The sequence below is a fragment of the Aulonocara stuartgranti genome (genome assembly GCF_965226115.1).
Source record: "Aulonocara stuartgranti genome assembly, chromosome: 2".
NCBI lineage: Eukaryota > Metazoa > Chordata > Actinopteri > Cichliformes > Cichlidae > Aulonocara > Aulonocara stuartgranti.
Window position 1 is genome coordinate 12,873,357 of NC_138940.1, and position 13,807 is coordinate 12,887,163.

The following is a 13,807-nucleotide window of genomic DNA, read 5'->3' on the forward strand; positions in this document are numbered from 1 at the left end:
TATGAAAGACAGGAGTGCAGTTTCAGCTTACCGATTGTGTGCAGTAATTCTGCGTTTGTCACTTTTCGCCATCACCAATTACAAAGTCGTCATGACTTAAAGAAAGGGGAAGGTAAGAAAATAAGGAAACCAAGTAACCAAGGAAATCTTCAGAGGTATTAAGTGGTGCACAAATAACTGGAGATAACAACTGTGGCACTCTGACTTTATCTGAAGTGATATTTTAGGTTATTGGATAAGATGCTAAACAAACAGCAGACAGGTTCGGGCAGAGCAGTTAGCCACAGTGGTACTCACTGGTCTCTGGACTTTAGTTGTCATGTTGCTGGTGTTTCTAAATTATTTACTCATTAATAAACCTCAAAGATTATTTGAGGAGTGAGCGCTGACGTTAGCTGCTAATAGTAGCAACGGCTAGCAAGTTTTAAGAAAAAAGCAAAAACACACTCAGAGTGAAATTTAATCAAAGTTAACAACATAATAACAACACCATCTGGCAGCCCAAGTGGCCATGCTGACCTTTATGTGCCGATTCAGTTTAAAGAGCTGAATTGCATACAGGATTGGCACAGACATCCTTCGCTTAAGTAGAAGTGCGGATACTTGTGTTAAAAAACTGAAGTACTGGTTTTACTTCTTTGCTTAAATAAAAGTGAAAAAAATGACAGGCTCTGAAATGTCCTCAAAGTAAAAAGCAGCTCGTTGGAGGACATCTGCAGCTGTTATTTTGTGCAAAGTTAAATCAAACTCCGTATTAATTTTTTAATAAAAATCACATTTCTTAAACTATATTCATACATGTAGTCCCATAGACACCCAATGGCTCATTTGCAAGAGAGAGACCTGTTCCAGACAAACAACATTAAGGGAATACAAACTTAAATTTTAAATCTATTGAATTCACTCTGCATGAACATCTGTTATGTGGAACACAAGCAGAGAAAAGGAAAGGGAATAAAAAGTAGCTCTATTTCCTGTTGCTTACATTGTAAATAAGTCATTTTGCCTCCACAGCTAAACAAAATCATGAGTATATTCAGGGGTTAAAGTGGGATTTAGCAGGTGGGGGAAGCCCGGTTACTTGTAGTGGAGCAGCGTGTGGAAAATACTCACTCAGAAGTAACTTCTGTTGTGAGCTCCTGTAGAGTTTCTGTGTGCACAGGCTGGGATCACCTGAACTGAGCTGATCTTTCTGGATTTAGCTAACTAAATTCTGTAAGATATAACCTACCTACTATTTAATGTGCTTTCACAGCTGATTGCATTAGACAGTATAAAATAGTATAAAGGTGGAATTCAGTGACTGCCTCATAAGCTTACATTTAATTTGATGCCTGTTACACTGAACACCAGTCTACCACAGTGCAACCACAATCACCACTGTACGGCAAACTGTCATTAATGCAACATCTGAATACGTTTCACTAACCATAATTCAGCAGCACATTGTGTACAGATCCAACGTTTACCTTGTATCTAATTTCTCTTCTTTTTCTTCCATCTTTCTTCATCTCTGAATGAATTCGTCTCTCATTCTTGTCTCTCCCTGTGAAATGCAGCAGCTGAACCTTTAGCTAGCACACTGCAAAGACGCAGGTTGTGCGATTTCTTACTTTTGTGGAGCTCTCAGAAGTTAACTGTCACTTAAAAAAATGTTAGTCCTTTTATATTCTTGCTCCTCTTCTGTAGTGCTAGCTAGCTGTTGATGTACACCGACCATAGTTTATATTAAAATCTGCCCCAAAAACAGATACTCCACCCCGCTTTAACTGTCCACTGTGATGCTCTAAGTGATTATTAGATTATTTTTACTTGGCTTTTTTCTCATTGTGTACGATAAGCATCAGTGATGGGCACGCCAATACGATTGTCTTAATGGTTTGATTTTTGAAGGTGTGCAGTGATGGGGAACAACAAATTCCTGAAAGTGTCAAGAGCAGAAAGTAGAGATAACTGTGTAAAAATGCAGAATGTAAAAGTATAAAGTAAAAAAATAAATACTCAAGCAAAGTATAAATACCTACACATATTCTAGTTTTGTACCACAGTTCAAAGAAAACCATTCCAAGCTCAGATTCAGGTTTAGAATTTGGTTGTAGGTGTGGATGTGTCTTTGTTTTCCTGTGATGGACTGGCAACTTGCCCAGGGCGTACCCCACCTCTGCCCCGTGACAGCTGGGGAGAGGTTGCCAGTGCATCGCATACAACCATGCACCCTCAGACTCAAGCCCAGCGCCTTCTGACCTTTAGACTTCTGACAGTAACCGTATGGATCACAGGATGTACCGAGATGAGGAGGTCTCAGCCTAAAACAAAGGTCAGGTTTGTAAAGAACACACACAGTGCAACATCTCATCTGCTCTGTTATAAAAGGGTGTCATTAGAGAGAGTAGGATGGGCCAGTTAAAAAGCAACCCATCATTCAAAATATGAATAAAGGAGCTCAGATGAGCTACTAATACAGATGAGCCCCCATAATTTTACAGTTAGAGTCAGTAAAACACACGATTAGAACCTGAGAACAAGAATAAAACGACTGTTTTTAAATGATTTGATATAAAAGCACACGTCTCCCGCATAGAAAGAAACAAGACTTTTAATTAATAATGAATGTTTTCAAATATGCAGTGTGTTTCTAAAAGTGACATAAATGTTCTAATAGTCACATACTTTTTTATGATTTACCAGTTAAAGCCAAATACTGTAAACCGTATACATCATTTAATACACATTTCTCCAAAACTCAGTTTGAATAATTTGATGTATTTGGAAACTTTAAAAAAAAGTTGTGTTTGACAAATTCTTGGCCTGAAGTCATGATTGTGGATCTTCTTGTGATTTTAAAGGAGGGAGGGATTAAATTGATTTAATGCTTCCTGGAATACTTTTCACATTTGCAAACACATTTTGGCTCAAACAAATATAACATCCGTCTCTCACCATTGCACATTGGCTGCCCAGCAGAAACCCACCCTCTCCAAAAAGAACGCAAAACATTCCTGATGTGCTTCCTGTGGTGTGTCTGCAGACCACTGCCCATGAACTCAAGGAGCACGATTAGAAGGAGAAGACAAACAAGAGCTACAGGAGTCTTTATCGATATCAAATAGGAAAACAATAAGGTCGAGGTGAGAGGTCACAACGGTCAGAGGATCAGGGCACAATAATCCTCATCAAACCCTGCTGATTGAAGTCAGGCAGACACCTGAACGCTGCGCCGTGACCAGATCGGCAAATGACTCATCAGCCACCACCAAGGAGAAAAAAAAAAACTTTCAGGGAAAAAAACCCACTAACCTGAAGGAGTCTTTGTCTGAAACATCACACAGACGAGCTACCTTCATCTCTGCGAATGTGCTCGTTGATATGCAAGGATGAAGGTTAAAAGTGTTGAGTGTCTACATCTGATTGGTTCTGTTCTTCAATAAGCGATCTGTTAAAGAGACGAGGAGAAAGACCGGCGGCGAGAGAAAAGCTTCAAGGCCTCGCTGTGATTTCCTTTCTCTGCTGTGTGTGCGTTTGTGTGTGTGAGCAGCTGCAGCGCCTCTTCAGCGTTGCTTCAGCAGTGGTGCGAGTGGAGCAGGAGGACTAAAAGAAAGGCTGCGGGAGGAATTCTTTCTCTGCCTGAAGACAGCAAAGGACAGTAAATAATAAGTGTATTTACAAATATTTAGAGAAAATATATTTGTGTACAAGTATTTATCAATTAACATCTATTAATGTGAAAAGATTTATTTTTCTATAGCGTACCACTGCAGTTGCTGTTGTGGGTTTACAGAACGCTGAACTTTCTGGAGGCTTTTTTACAAATGATTTCCATTGTTTGGTTTTGAAGGTGTGATCTAGTTTTTAACCGTCTTCTGTTATTTGTCTGCGAATTTTCAGTTGGTTTTGAACCAGATTCAGGCACACGAGGTGAACGCCGGTGCCTGCATACGTCTGTGTGAAGAAGCGTTTTCATGCTGTCGAGTTTATCAGGACGCCTCTCAGCAGATCTGGCAGCTCCAGACTGAGAGGCTTTATTAGCGATAAGGGGGAAGTTGTGGTCTTATTAAAACCGTTTGAGACTCGGAGAGCTGCCGGAGTGATGAAGCACTGCAGGAAGAGGGAACCAAAGAGGTCATAACACCTCCTCCAAAACATTTAATTGGTATTTTTCACTTGTTTTTTTTCTTTTTTTCTTTTTGCTCATGCCTGCTGTTTAAGATAGGAAATACTCAACATTACTGACTGCTGCACAATGCACATCAGGCCTGTCTCACTTATTACAGGGTTTTATTATTGCTGAGAGTCTCAATGTGTCGGAGAAAAGAGAAAAAAATCACACCACCAAAAACTAAAATCAAAACTGCAACTGCTCTGGAGTTAAACATCAAAGTGACTGCCAAACACACCACTCATCTCTTTTTTGGCGTTTCAAATTAAAAAATAAATAAAATAAAATAAAAATACATTTAATGGTTTTAACAGGACAATAAATAATAAAGAGTTGTAGCCTCTCCAGTGTGAAGACTTTATTTTCAAAATGGATTTAAAATGCTTTGGACTGATGGGCAAATCGAATGTATCCCACTTTATTCACACAAAACAGATTTTTGTAGGAGTTGAAATAATCCTTCACATTTCATTGACCACTGCAGATAAACTATAAAGTTAATCTGCACTGACAAACTGTTTAGGTTGATGTAATAAAATATGAAAGTATTTACTAATGCAACAGAATCATTTGATGCAGACATGAGAAAAATAAATAATCCAGCGCTCAGCCAGACTGAATTTACCGTAAAAGAAAAAGGGTTACACAAAAAGCTCCAGTGTCTTTATTTGAGCGTGCGATCTAATATCTAACATTATTTAGGCGAGCTTTAGTGATTGAAACAGCTGGCAGTCACAGGGCCGGCGGACGCAGCTCTGATGGGAGGAAAGAAGCAGTGAACAGGAAGTCGCTTTCTCTGAGGTTGGATTCGCTTTCGTTCTAACAAAGCGAGTCGCTTTGACGTAATGAGGACACGAAAACATCTCGTTAGGAACTGCCAGCTCTGATTAAACTTCATTAGCTCTCTGTTTCTCTGCTGCAATTTGCTTCTCCCTTTTCCACTCTGTCTCGCTTTATTTTTGTTCGTCTCTTTAAGCTCCTCTGCTGCTTATGTCTTCCATATTGTGTTTCTGTGGTTCACCAATCATTTTTTTAAATCCTTTTTTAAAGGATATCATATTTCCAGCTCAAATTAATGAATTAATTCATGTGACGTGTAAAAATAAAAATTTTATGAATCAATATAAATCAGTTGTTGCTGATATAAAATCAGTCGGTCATCCTGTTTTTCGTGTACAGTACGTGTCATTTCTGTTTGTTTTCTTTGTTACTACTCTCAGTTTTGTGTATTTTCCCCATCCTGTCATTTAAGACGACCTCCACCCACTCGCTGCAGCAGTCTCACGTGTCTGTAAATATATTTTCAAGTTTTTTGAAATCGAAGCTTTTCTTTAAAGCAAAACCTAAAAAAAAAGTCCAAAAGGTTTAATGTACTAAATGTTAAAACTCTCTACTGTGCTGATTTTTTTCCTATTTCTTGATCAAATAATTCCATCTGTGTGTTTTAGGAACTGAAAGTTCTTTCCTCAAACTGCTGTTTCTCTTGAAGGCAGGAAGCCAAAGTTCAGCACCGTCTGATGTCATCTCATAGCGAGGAAACTCAGTAATTACTGCTGTTTTTATTCCTTCTAATCATATTACAGACGATCATGTGACCTCTGTGTGGGCGTCACCTGGCCCTGCCCTCTCTCTGGATCTGACAGCGAACACGCATTATGCCGGTTGGTGTGAGTGACCTGTAGCTGGCGTGGGCCCGGCGGATTCACAGCGAAATGCTAGCAGGAGCTTCTTGTTGGCCATACGGAGAGAGTAGGAGGGCTGTTATATGAGTTGATTGGTGGGAGTTTGTTGTGTAACGGCCGTCAGCGCAGTGGCGCAGCAAAACCGGAAAGCGTTGTTAGCTGGAAACTGAAGCCTCCTCATAATGAAAACTGAGTACAGCGAGAGGAAATGATGGTGAACAGATAATAAGGTTTAAAATGAAGGTAATGGTATTAGTGATTATTGACAATGGTCACCGGAGCAGACCGGAGATCTTTCATGTGGCTCTCCGGTGACAGTGTACTGGATAAGTGTGAAAAACTGGATGGGTGGATGGACATTTATTGTGAAATCAGTGACCACATCAGTTTATTGAAAGTTACAGCAAGATAACAGAAACATGAAGGGGAATGAAAAATGGGCGATAAATAAAAGTTGTATTGCTGAGTTTCGGATTTCAGTGCAACGTCTTCACAGAGTGGAACTCTGTGGCATCTTTATTTTAAAATATAAAGCACACTGAGACAACTGATCCTGTAAACTGGTGAATTTAAAAAGGACAAAAAAAAAGAAAAACACCTCAAGTGGAGTCCTGATCAACAGAGTCAGCTTCCAGAGTATATGACAGTGAGCTGCGCAACTTAAAAAATTATGGTTTGAAAAGTTCAAGAAGACGTTTTTGCCTTGAGCAGATTAGATGGGATGTCCTGTGGTGTGAACTGGCTTCTCTAGGACACAAAACTGGTTCGTGGGTTAAAGTTAAAGGAAGAATGAACAACTAGAGACGTGCGAGACGAGTGAGACTCTTTAGAACGCAGGAACAGAGAGAAGCTAAAGTCTTCCAGTGTAATTGGTGCTGTTTCCTCACTGTCCTAGACTCTAATCTAGATCTTACAGTTTTATTTATAATTCTTCAATCACAACAGTCACCTCAAGGCTCTTTATACTGTAAGGTAAATATAATACGGAGCAAACCACAACAATCGGACGACCGCCTGAAAGCAAGCACTGGGCAACAGAAAAAACTCCTTTTTAACAGGAAGAAGCCTCAAGCAGAACCAGGCTCAGGGACAAAGACACGGTGTGAAAGAGAGCCAGAGATGAATAATAACTGATGAGTATAAACACACAGTGATGAAGAGCCGATGAACCCAATCAGATGAAGAATCCTGTAAAAAACGATCATTTTCTCCTCCACACAAACACTCCTCCCTTTGTTTTCACAGACATGAATATTTGACGCCAACATAACTAAATATGTGACAAGTGTCCGGCGTCGTCATGATCCCACTGCTGTCACAACAACTCCACGCACTGCCACAGCTTCACTCTGTCTTCTTTTTGTTTTGTCTTTCCTCTTGTTGATTTCTTTCCTCAATTTTTTTGCCCAAACTTTTTCCTCTTTTTTCATAAAAGAAAGACTTGAGGACCTTCTTTTTTCTCTTTAAGAAAATAAAGTTTTTCTTCCCTCCAGCAGTGCCTTGTTGTCTCTTCGTCCCCACGGTTTCCCTGCCAGGAGTTGTCATTCTGTGTTGTGTTATTTAAAACCTCAGGGATCATCAGTCTTCAGCAGCCCCGGGCTTCTGAAGTGAACCTGGTATTCCTCGTTTACATCAACATGTGACCCCCCCCCCCTTTTACAACATTAATGCACCTGTGTGCTGTTTATTGGAATGCTTCTTGTTTGCACTGTTTTTTTTATGTTAATTATTTATTGCTGTTGTTTTTGCTCTCTCTCCAGTTTAACCTTCAATCTTTTGAAATTATTTGTGAAATTCCAGACTGGCACAAGGACTGGACTCATGGGTGAAACACAGTCAGTGTCAGTTAAACGACTTATGCACACACTGTTTATGTATGACAAAAGATAATTAACATAATTGCATGCCACAAAACCAAACAAACGCGTTAAATAATTTCCTTCTCACATCTTTTTTTGTTTTGCGGCTTTGTGTGGCTGAATGTTTGATTATTATTATCATTACTATTTTTGATTTTTCTTTACATTTGCTTTCAGTTAACAGCAGATTTTAAGTGACATCACCCAGCTGTTATCACTGCCATATCTGTATGAGGCTGTCATCATGTTAGCTTTACTCGTCTGTCAGTTTTAGATTCATAGTTTTTAATTTAGACACAGTTTTTTTTCCTGCAGGATCTGAACGTTTGACTGTTAACTTTCATTAGCTGGTAGCATCCATCTCCCCCGAGTCTGATCAGTCAGTGCGATAACAGAGACAGATAGAGATGTCGCCGTTCGTCTGTGTCTGCGGCGTGATGGATTAGAGACCATTGTGGCGTTTCGGCTGACAGTCAGCTGACATGTTTCAGCAATGCTGGCTGTTGCGCTGATGGTCGCAGCAAACGTGTTCCCTGCATTTCCACGTAAACAGCAAACTACTTGTTGCTGTTATTATTGCTTTGACCATTACTCATCCATCTGTTTTCTTCCACTTACCTGATTCAGTGTTGTAGGGGAGGGGGGCAGCCTACCAGCCGGAGAATCTTACCTTTAAGGGTGTCTCCTTGTGTAGTACTTTAACACGTCTGCTAGTCCCGCACTAGTCACCTGCGTGTGCATAATGGATATTAACTTAAAACTCTAAGAGCAGACATCAACTTCTTTCTCAAACTGACATGAAGCTCACGTCGAAGATTGTCACAGCAGTTTCTGACTGCAAAGACCAAACAGCAGCAAAGTCTGGAGTGTCCAAGGCCACAGAAGGTGCTTCAGGTCGGGAGTGTGACGAGGAGCGTGCTCATTTCAGTGCTTCTTCTGTTTTCAATTTCACCGGGTTGTCCCGGTGTTAAACTGTGAGCACAGAGTTCCACAGTTTGAATGTCCCGGGGCGTCTGAGAGAGAACATCTGACACAAACAACATGATTCCTCACACATGCTGTTGTGTGCCCATTCACACTGCAGTGGCCACACTGACACAGCTGTACTCACCCACGAGGCGAGCTCCAGCACATCAGTATGATCCTGTTGCCTGTAACACCCGCGCAGTGTCGGGCCTATAGGCAGTCTTGGGTACATGCTGATGAACACCCACTGTCAGCTGACGGTCAGCTGCTAGAGGGACAAGGCAAAGGTCTCAGCTGTGCCATCACCCACACCGAACTATCTCTGGACCATACTGTGGCGCATCCAGCCGATTCACAGCCCTCCAGCATCAGTTGCTGCCCTTTATGTCCTTTTGCTTCTCTGTGCTGATGCCTTCGGTTATGGAATTAGTGAGAGCGAATGTCACTCCCTCTCTTTCAGTGTCTAAGCATAAAACAAAGAGCAGCCAGCTCCTTGAATTAAAAGTAAAAATGACTGAAAAAACTAAATGGAACAGCCATTTTAAACAACAAACACAGGTACTCAGTGGACACTAACCACGATCTCCTGGCTCAGAACCATACAACTTATATTTCACTGAGGGGGACGGCTGTCTCTCAGCTCAGCGACCGATGCACCACAGCACAGGCACTAAAGGGCACTTTGCTCGTAATAGGGAGATGCAGGAGGCATCAGACAAAATGGCATTATATTACACGCTGAGATGAAAACGGGTTGGGTGAATCAGTCAGACTCCAGCGCGAGTTAAGTGGGCTGGGGAGGTCAAGCTCTTAGACCAGGAACTTAATACAATGTGGTTCTGCCTGCCTGTCCGTCTGCAGGAAAAAGAAGACTACTACATTTCCTCTCTGGCCACTTTTCTATTTATTCTTTCCCCAAACAATGTCTCGGGTGGCTCATGAAGGTTCCCAGTCCACTACGTAGACCAGGAGTCTGCATCACAGGCTTACAAAGTTTGAAACTCGAATTTCTGTCACTAATAATAAAACTAATGTGATACTCTGGCATTAGTCTTCTCACTCATCTCCTCCAGTATGACAGCCACTGCTTAAAGACTTTCTCATTCTTTCATCTGAGACCTCAACAGTAACTGCATTTCCTTTGGTTGAGAGTTTCTGTTAACTGAAATGTTTCTTTGTTCTCCGCATGAGTCCAGAGCAGCGATGAAGCCGATGATCGAATCGCTCTGTGAAATTAAGCGGCACCCGATGATAAAAGGCCGTTTGGTGTGTTGGGTGATGGATGTAAGAGTGATGAGTAGGAGGATAGCAGGAGCGATACTGTAGGAGTAAAATCTAAGTGAGGGTTAAAGGTCAGCACATCCCACCACTCACACATTACCTTGACAGAAACCAGCGGCGGATGCTCCGAGGTAACGCGCTGTTTGAAAGTTAACTCCGGAGCTATGAAATCTCCAGGTGTCTTCTCCTTCTTTTTCATCAATATAGACATCAGTTTAAGCTTTTTTTTTCTTCTTGTGAAAACTACTGTTTAATATGAGAATTCAAAAGAAGGAGAAGAAAGGGAGAAAAAAGCAGACGGTTTCAGCTCAATACGTCTCGTCTGGAAGACTTGTATTTATGCAGTAATGAAAATCTTTAATATGGACCTCGTCTCAAAACACACAGAGCACTCAAGGAGTTAAGGAAGGATAAAATGAGCTGCAAATCAATGTGAGAAAGCCGGGGATTCATCATTATGGTATTGTTATTTTCCAGTTTTAACTTCTGTCAAAGTTTAGAATTTCCGCGCTTCTCCTATAGAGGTTCATGTTGAGGTAAAACTTGCATGAAAACATCAGAGCTCAACATGAAACTACAAAATATTTGTACAGATCCAGAGTTAGAATACAAATTATTGACTGACTCATCTCTCAGACTTTCGACTTCATGCTAAAAGAAAAAACAAGCCGTTCTTATTCCTCCCTCCTTTAAAGGAGGGAGGAATAAGGAAAGTGCTTTTGATGACCTATTCTGCACCTGACAAACAGAGCATGGGATATTACATTACTTTACTTTCTATTTTAATATGCACATTTAAAATATAATCTTTATTCTTAGACACTTGTTTGTCACTACTTTCCATCTTTTCTGAGACATCACAGTTTAGTTTGAAAGTAAAAAAAAAACAATATGCGTGTGTACTTGCACCAAGCCAGCAGATGCCCAGTATATAAAACAACTTAGAATAAATATAATAATGCACACATGTACATACAGGAGAGAAGTTATTCTGAGGTTAAATGCACACAGATCGTGTAAATGTGGGAGAATATCTGCATCTCCGTATTTGCTCTAAGGAGATGGGATGAGGGGGGTGGATGCTGATCTGTGTTGCACCAATGTATAGCAGGATGAGCGAGTGTGTGCAGATATGCTGAAAGCAGTTCAGTTAGCGGGGGAGTGAATGTTCTGTGCTCAGTAGTGTGATAGCTGTGGGGTAAAAGTTGCTGCTCAGTGGGGTCATACCAGCGTGCAGGGTTCTGTTGCGCTGTGCAGATGACACAGATAGAGAGTCTGCATTCAGGGTGGGGTGGATCTCTCATGAAGCTGCACCAGATGCGGTGCGTCTCACTGCATAGTGGGGTGCCAGTGATCCTCTGGGCTGTTTTTATGAGGCACTAGAGCGCCTTCCGTGCTGTGGCGCAGTACGTGCTGACAGACTTGACCAGCAGCTGTTGTTCTGTTGGTTCAGGTTCCTGAAGAAGTGGAGCCTCTGAAGACCTTTATAACCACCACTGATCCACTGTTGGTCCAAAGACATCTTTGCTGACATGGGCTCCAAGATATCAGAAGCTCTGAATTTTTTCTGCCATTAATGACAACAGGATGGACTTAATGGCATCCCATTGTCTTTAGGACTTTAGGAGAACCTAGAAGCTGTTCCAGGCTCTCCTAAAATCCAGGATCAGTTCTTCTGTTGTGTTTTGGATGCATGATTGTCCATCTGTCAGGGTTCCAGTAGGTTTGATTTGTCTTTGAAGATCCCACAACAATCTAGAATAAGTCAGGGCCCTTGTGGTTTTACACTTTACTAAGAAACATCTACAGATTGTCATTTTGCAAACCTTTTTTAGTGTTTTGATATTTAAGTCTTTAATATTTAAGTTTTAAGTCCACACTTATAAGAATGGATCTTTTAGGGACTTTTTTTTTATTATTGCCAGAGTATTTTAATTTTCAAAGTTGTATTACTCTTCTGCTCCACAGTTGACATGTGCTTTGTAGTAAAAATATAAATAAACAACCCAGTTTACATTGTTACATTACACCCTTGAAATCCTCCACAGCCAGAGATGGATGTTGCCTGGCAGGGACCGAGCCAGGCCCTTGGGGGATGTTTCTGGCTCTCTGGTTGCCAGATGCTCTGCCAGGTCATGGCAGCAGCACCTCGACAGCGGCAGCAGGTGGCCATCAGCGTTTGCCAACAAACTGCTGGCAGCGGCGGCGCGCTTACTTAGCCTCTGCCACTAGAAAAGGCTTGGCAGCAAGAATCCACTGTGTTAGGAAGCTGATACGCCTACGAATAATGAAAGACAACAAAGCTACTCAGTCCGCTTCATCTACTAATATTTTTCCTTTTCTAGGGCAACATCTGTGCGCTTCACATGATGTCTGCACATAAATTCGGACTAACAACTATCAGGCATTTAAAGTCACTAACCTACCAGAAATGTATCCTCTGAGTTCCTTATATCACCCAAAAATCTCTTTGTGTTAATGCTGACTTATAGTTTTAGCTTGTGCGCTGAGTGCTGCATCACTTACAACACAAAGTGCATTACGTTAAACTCTGTTCAATTTGAGTTAGTGTTATTGTACATCAGTCATATTCACAACATAAGCATCATTTGTGTCAGTGTGGAGATGGGGAAACTTGAACTCGTGAAACATTTCTAAGGTCCTGGCTGTTAATTAATTGTAAAGGTAAGGTTTCATGAAAAATGCAGCATATGTACACTCACTGTATACATATCCCAGCGTCTAGGAAGTTTTTAAAAGAAATAATTTTACACGTGTTTCTATTATTGTTGAAAGATGACTGTAATTTTCACACATGGCTTGTCAGACTATGATATCCTGCGACCGAAACGCACCTTTGTGAAGCTTTTAAGCTGCTCGGATTTCATATTAAAAGCTGATGCACTGAAAAGCAAAAGCAGAGTTGTGAGGAGACAGCCCACCCAATAATTCAGCAATTATAAACCAGAGCGTTCTCACTCCCGAGGCGTAACATGTCGACCTTTTGTCACGTCCCGCGGCGTTCCTGGGGAACGCGAAAGGAGACCTTCGGCGTTCTTATGGTACGCGGCGGGTTATGGCTGGAATCAAATCTCTTTTTAACCAGTCTCATACAAAATTAACATTATGTGGCCAGATAGACGTCAAGACAGTGACATGCAGCCAGGAGGAGGCCGTGACAATCAGAACAATGTCCATGAAGTAACTTCTAACAACAACGTACATCTCTCTGTGTAACTGCTTATTGAAGCTACGAGAGAGAAATATTCAAACCCAGCACCACGTTTCTCGTCTCCACCATCCACATAGAACTGTTGTATCAGACATGTCTTGTCAATCACTTTTAATTTGTTTCACCAAGATTCAGCCAGTCACGTGCTGTCTCTGGAAACCAGTAGAATTTGAAATGCAGGTGATAAAGTTTCAGATATTTGAATTTGTAATGAAGTCCATACCGAAGGTCCAACTTGACTTGACAAATGTAGGAAAGCAGCAAAATCAGAAATATATACATTTTTTTAGTATAAATCAGATAGCAAGATATGTAAAGAACCACAATATTAAACACATTTGTTAAAGCAATACTTGGCTACTAAATACAACTAAATTCTGTGACTGCTGGGTGAGTAGTACATGCTAATGTGAATCTGGTTTAAAATGACACACGGTAACTACACTGAAAGCATCCTTGTGACTCCTTTGGTCACTGGTAGGTTGCAGCAGGTATAGAAAGTACTGACTTTTCTGCAACCACTCACCAACCACGCAAACCGGAAACTGTTCATTGGCAAGGCAAAAATTGTGTTTTTGTTTTTGTTTTGTTTTTTAAATCTGTTGATTGCAGGTGTAAGGTGCAAACTGTT

General features: G+C 41.0%; 1 protein-coding gene across 1 annotated transcript in view; it reads right to left on the reverse strand.

Moving 5' to 3' along the window:
• Positions 1-13,807, reverse strand: part of LOC309717422 (histone H1-like) — a 436,303-nt gene that overhangs the window by 35,909 nt on the left and 386,587 nt on the right. The window lies entirely within an intron of this gene.